Source organism: Zalophus californianus, chromosome 9 (assembly GCF_009762305.2).
Source record: "Zalophus californianus isolate mZalCal1 chromosome 9, mZalCal1.pri.v2, whole genome shotgun sequence".
Taxonomy (NCBI): domain Eukaryota; kingdom Metazoa; phylum Chordata; class Mammalia; order Carnivora; family Otariidae; genus Zalophus; species Zalophus californianus.
In genome coordinates, this window is record NC_045603.1 from 52,080,071 (window position 1) to 52,086,646 (window position 6,576).

The window sequence follows — 6,576 nt, forward strand, 5'->3', positions numbered from 1 at the left end:
AACTATAAAGCCATCATCATGAAAATAGCACAGGAGATATCAGACCATACAACTGAGGACAACTCAGTATTATGAAACCAAAATGCATAAAGACAAACCACATGAAGGAAATTTAAGAGGAATTAAAATAAACACCACAAATTAATATTAAAGAAAATTGAATTTCCGGAAGTGGCAAAACAAGAGCAATTTAACAAGAGCAAGTTTGTATAAATGAGCTTGTAACCCAGCACTGTGATATATAAAAAGAAATTCAGAAATGTTATTACCCACCCCTCACCCCTTCCTGCTACTCTCTTACGATAATTACTAGACAAACCAAAAAAGAAGGGATTGACATTTTGTTTTTTTTAGAGGTGAAGAGAAGTGGGGGAAGGGCAGAAGGAAAGAGAATCTGAAGCAGGTTCCACGCCCAGCACCCTGAGATCATGACCTAAGCCAAAATCAAGAGTTGGACACTTACCCGACTGAGCCACCCAGGCGCCCTGAAGGTATTGGCATTTAAAAATCCCTACTCTGTGGCAGGCAGTTTACTTAAAATATCTCATTGTCTCCTCCCAACAATTTATGAGATACATATTATTATTGTCATTGCTGAGGGTGCTCAAATAATGTGTCTAAGGTCACATGGTACAGTGGCACAGCCAGGATTAACTGAAGCCCAAATCTGACCTCAAATTTTATCTGTTCATCTCACTGTGCTGCCTTCCAGAATAACCTCATTATAGGAACATCTCTCCTATGACGTGGTGCCACTAAATTGAATCCAAAGACAGAGCGACGGACTGTTCCTAAGGAGTAATGTGGTTACACTGGCAGTTACAGAATATCTTTTCTTTTTTCTTAAAGAAAATTTTAAAATTGAGAAAAGTATCATGCACACTGTAACAACACTCATAGGCTCACAGAACTAGCAGCTATTAATTACCTTATTTGATGTACATCATTTTTCCTACCAAATAGTACAGATTAAGTCTTTCTGTTTCTCTTCCACTCTCCCGTTCCCTCATCCAGTTCCATTTATAGAAAAAGATTAAATTTGGTGAGTGACAGGTGGCCAGTTGTTTGCTAAAAGTCCTGCTCTCCTTTTCAAGAGTTCAGAGTTGTCACTGGGAAATCACTGTCCAGCCAGTGGTCGCATGTCTTCTAGTTAGCTATGGTCTCATGAATATTTCTTACCAATGGAATGGTTGAAAGTCACTTCCTGCCAAAGTTTTTAAGAAGCAGATGTGTTTCCTCTACATCTCTTTTCCCTTCGGTTGGCTGTATGCAGAGGACAAGGTTGTAGAAGATTGTTAGAGTTTAATTTTGTTTTGGATGTTATAGTTGAAGGACTGAAGGGGTCTAAATCCCTGAATCACTTCAAGAAGGAATAATATGTGATGATGAGGAAAATTTACACTACACTGTTATATGAGCAAGAAATAAATTATTAGGTTAAGCCACTGCAATTTTAGAATTATTTTGTTATAATACGCTAATTATTTGAATCTATTACCTAATGACTAATTAATTTCATATTTTATTTTTGTAGATATATTGCTCAAATTAACTACTTTAATTCTATTTTATACCTATATTTCCTTAGTTAATTATGCTAATCCAGTCTTTAATTTTCTGTAGGTATATGACCCTAAGTACTTTAATTAATCCAAGTATTTTTCTAATTAACTTTCTTTTGAATTACCTTAATAGTACAGTTTTTATTTTTTGTAGTTATTTGTCAATAAGATAGTTTTTAGGGGCACCTGGCTGGCGTATTTGCTGGAGCATTCAACTCTTGATCTTGGGGTTGTAAGCCCCATGTTGGATGTAGAGATTACTTAAAAATAAAATCTTAAAAAAAAAGATAGTTCTTACCTGTGTCACTTAAGAGAAACTATATATGAAAAATATAATGTGAACATTGATCTGTGAATTATTTTTCCACAGAAGAGTAGGATTTTAGGATTTTTTCATGTTGATATATGAATGTATTTATAATACTATACATAATACAACATAATATATTTATCTAACTAAAAATAGATCATTTTTCTTAACTGCTATATAAAATTCTGTTTTATGACTAAAAGTCATACTATTTATTCACTTCTGATGAGCATTTAGGTTGCTTTCTCTTTTTTCCTTCTATTTTGCTGTTATGAAATCTGCTGCGATGAGTATCTTTCTTTAGTTTCCTTGAGCATAAATGCAAGAATCTAGGATATATGCTTTTACTTAGAATTACATTTTAACTACTCTCCAAATTACTCGCCAAAATGGTTGTTCCAATTTCTATTTCTTTAAAATTTTTTTTTAAAAAAATGTATTTATTGGGACATCTGGGTGGCTCAGTCGGTTAGGGGTCTTCAGCTCAGGTCATGATCGAGAGCCCCACGTCGGTCTCCTAGCTCAGCGGGGAGTCTGCTTCTCCCTCTCCCTCTGCTTGTGCTCTCTCTGTCTCTCAAATGAATAAATAAAATCTTTAAAAACATTTAGAAAATGTATTTATTTATTTGAGAGAGAGAGAGAGAGAGAGTGGGGGGCGGGGGTGGCGGGGGAAGGCAAAGGGAGAGGGCAAGGAGCAGATGCCCCACTGAGCATGGAGCCTGGACTCATGGCTCAGTCTCACAACTCTGAGATCATGACCTGAGCCAAAATCAAGAGTCAGATGCTTAACCAACTGAGCCACCCAGGCGCCCCCCAATTCCTATTTCTATAGTAACATATAGTGTTCCCATTTCCCTGCATCCTTGCCAACACTTCAATGTTCTTGATAATGTGATGATGAGAAATGATATCTTGTTGTTTGAATTTTGTCTGGCTCTTTGGGTTTCCTCTTATGATTATTACCTGTTCATATCTTGTCCATTTTCTGTGGTGTTATTTGTCTTTTTCTAATTCATTTTTGAAGTTTTAAAAAAATAATCTGTATATGAATTTGGTTATCTCTGTCTTTTATATCTCTTACTTTTGACTTTGATTATATGTCTTTGTTGAACATACATTTTAATTTTGATGTAAAACTTATCAAATGTGTTTTTTTGCCATTTTTTGTATAAGAGAAACTTCCTTATCATCAGTATTACAAATTTATTTCCATATTTTCTTCCAATGTTTAAACTTGTATACTTCACATATAGATCTTTAAATTTTTATTTTATTTTTTTCAAAAATTTTTTGATGTGGCTGCCTGGGTGGCTCAGTTGGTTAAGCAACTGCCTTCGTTTCAGGTCATGATCCTGGAGTCCTGGGATCGAGTCCCACATCGGGCTCCCTGCTCAGCAGGGAGTCTGCTTCTCCCTCTGACCCTCCTCCCTCTCATGCTCTCTGTCTCTCATTCTCTCTCTCACAAATAAATAAAATCTTAAAAAAAAATTAAAAGAATTTTTTGATGTAATGTCAGTGATTCATTAGTTGCATATAACACCCAGTGCTCAACACATCACATGCCTTCCTCAACGCCCATCACCCAGTTCACATGTAGATCTTAATCTAGCTTGGGTTTATCAAGATAGAGATCTAATTTTATTTTTTCCATGTAGAAAATTATCATTCCCAGTATCATATATTGAAGAGTCTACCTTTTGTCTCTGATTTGTAATGCTGTTCTTACACTTTTCTAGCTGTGTGATTTGGGCAGGTTACTTGATGTCTCCATAAAATGGGAATAATAATACTCTCCTCACAGAGTTATTGTAGTAATGAATCATATATCTATCACTTGGAACAATACCTGGCATATGGTTAGTGTTATGTATTTTATGGCCATTATTGTTTGATGTCATGTCAACAATCCTATTCTTTGGAATAGGAATCTTTAGATAAAAAAGCATACAATTTTATGGTCAGTACATACTTTCATGATATATTAGTCCAACTAAGAGCTGGTTCCTTCAAGAGCCAGCCACTTTAAACTTGCCCTCCTCATCTGAGATAAAGGAACCACATTTTGACATGGATGAGATATAGAAATTATATAACCATCTGTTGTGTACAGAAACACTGTAAACATGATAATTTCTTTGAAGAAATAACATTGACTAAGTATCCTTTAGTATGAATGAAATTGACAGTTGAGGTAATGCCAAAATGTCCAGACTTTTAATTTCAGAAGTGTCAAGAGATGCCAGCAACTAATTTTGAATTTGATATGGTGATGGAAATTACAGATGGAGGGGGGAACATAAGGCTTGTGATGACATATGGACAATGAGCAATGGAAAGAGTAATAGACACTAATCAACAGAAATGAAAGTTAGGATGAACGTTAAAGAACATAAAACTGGAAGTAGCCAAGGACGAGAGGTAAATTGTTGCATCTCAGACATAGTAAGGGCAGAGGGAAGATTTGAACCCAGGTCTTCTGATTTCAAAATCCGAGCTCTAACTATACTAGATCCCCTCTTGTATATGGAATGTAAAAAATACATAAGATGAGGTGGCAGGGAGTTAGATTTGAATCCCCCCTGTGTTAGTAATAGGTCTGTGACCTTGCCTAGTTTCTTTCTCACTAAATTGGGAACAATAATAGCTGCCTTCTATGGTTGCTGGAGAATTGAGATAATGTTGGTGATGCCTCTGACTTGTCCAGGTGCCTAATCAATGCAGATTCCTTCCTGAGAAATTATGTAGTTTGTATGATTAGGAATTAAATTAAGCCATCCTCAGCCTCTTTGTTGTACAAATTATTTCTACAGAAAAATTAGACTTATTTACCTCTGTACTTTTTTTAAGAATAAAAAATTGCAGCAAAATAAAGGGTGACTCTGTGATTTGGAGACAGAAACAGCAGCCTTATTCTGAGCACATGTAAGGACCACACATGCATGTGCACACACCCTCATCTGGTGTCCTAGATGTCCCCCCTCTAACTCAGTCCCAAACTTCTGTCTCCATAATAAAACTTGTTCCCAGATTTGAAAAAATGCCAGGCCTGGGATGATTCAAATTTAGCAAGTATCAGAAATTCTAGAATGGGCTCTCTGTTCCTCCCTGCTCAACAGACAGCTGCATCTTCTGGTGCAGTACCAGCCGTATCCCTGAGACACAATGGTCAAGGTTAGAGTAAATGGATTTGGCCACATTGGGGTACCTGGTCACCAGGGCTGCTTTTAACTCTGGCAAAGTGGGTATTGTCGCCATCAATGACCCCTTCATTGACCTCCATTACATGGTCTACATGTTCCAATATGATTCCACCCATGGAAAATTCAACAGCATGGTCAAGGCTGAGAATGGGAAACTTGTCATCAGTGGAAAGCGCATCTCCATCTCCCAGGAGCAAGATCCTGCCAACATCAAATGGGATGGTGCTGGTGCTGAGTGTGTTCTGGAGTCCAGGGTCTTCACCCCCATGGAGAAGGCTGGGGCTCACTTGAGGGGTGGGGCCAAGATGAACATCATCTCTGCCCCTTCTGCTGATGCCCTGATGTTTGTGATGGGTGTGAACAATGAGATCCCTCAAGATTGTCAGCTATGCCTCCTGCACCACCAACTGCTTGGCCTCTCTGGCCAGGGTCATCCATGACAATTTTGGCATTGTGGAGGGACTCATGACCACAGTCCTTGCCATCACTGCCACCCAGAAGACTGTAGACAGCTCCTCTAGGAAGCTGTGGAGTGATGGCCAAGGGGCTACCCAGAACATCATCCCTGCTTCTAGTGGTCCTGTCAAGGCTGTAAGCAAGGCATTCCTGAGCTGAATGGGAAGCTCACTGACATGGCCTTCCATGTCCCCACCCCCAGTGTGTCAGCTGTGGATCTGACCTGCCACCTGGAGAAAGCTGCCAAATACAATGACATCAAGAAGCTGGTAAAGCAGGCAACACAGAGCCCCCCCCCCCCCCCCCCCCCCCCCCCGCCAAGGGCATCCTGGCTACAGTGAGGACCAGGTTGTCTCCTGTGTTTTTAACACCCACCCTTCCACCTTTGATGCTGGGGCTGGCATTGCCCTCAATGACCACTCTGTCATCCTCATTTCCTGGTATCACAATGAATTTGGCTATAACAACTGGGTGGTGGACCTTATGCGCCACATGACCTCCAAGGAGTAAGAGCCCCCGGACCACCAGCCCCAGTGAGAGCAAGAGGAAGAGATAGGCTCTCAGCTGTTGGGAAGTCCTTGCCCAACTCATCCTCTAACACATTGAGATCTCCCAACCTTCACAGTTTCCATCCCAGACCCCCTGAACAAAGGGAGTGGCTTGGGGAGCCCTACCTTCTCATGTACCATCAATGAAGTATACTGTACCAAGCCAAAAAAAAAAAAAAAGACTCTAGAAGGACAAGAAAATGTCATGACATTATGATATAATATAATGTTTATGGGATAAATTAATTAAAGGTACTAGTAAATAGGTGAGGAAAGTATTTGAGAGGAAGAGAAGGTTCTCCCCCTCAAATCATTGCAAATGTGATTTTTTTAAACTCCTTTTCAGGCAAGAGTGAACTTGGAGTGGTTGACCTGACTTAGATCACAGGGAGCCTCAATGATACCTCAAGATGCAGGGTGATCCTAGGAACAGAACTTGGATATAAAGCCAGGAATATAGTCTTCATATTGTGTTAATGTGAGGATGCTGGTCAGGGAGA

At 39.2% G+C, this 6,576-nt stretch overlaps 1 pseudogene; it reads left to right on the forward strand.

Annotated features, from left to right (window-relative positions):
- The first annotated feature begins 5,034 nt into the window (after nt 1–5,034).
- Nucleotides 5,035–6,038, forward strand: LOC113922379 (annotated as a pseudogene).
- The last annotated feature ends 538 nt before the right edge of the window (nt 6,039–6,576 follow it).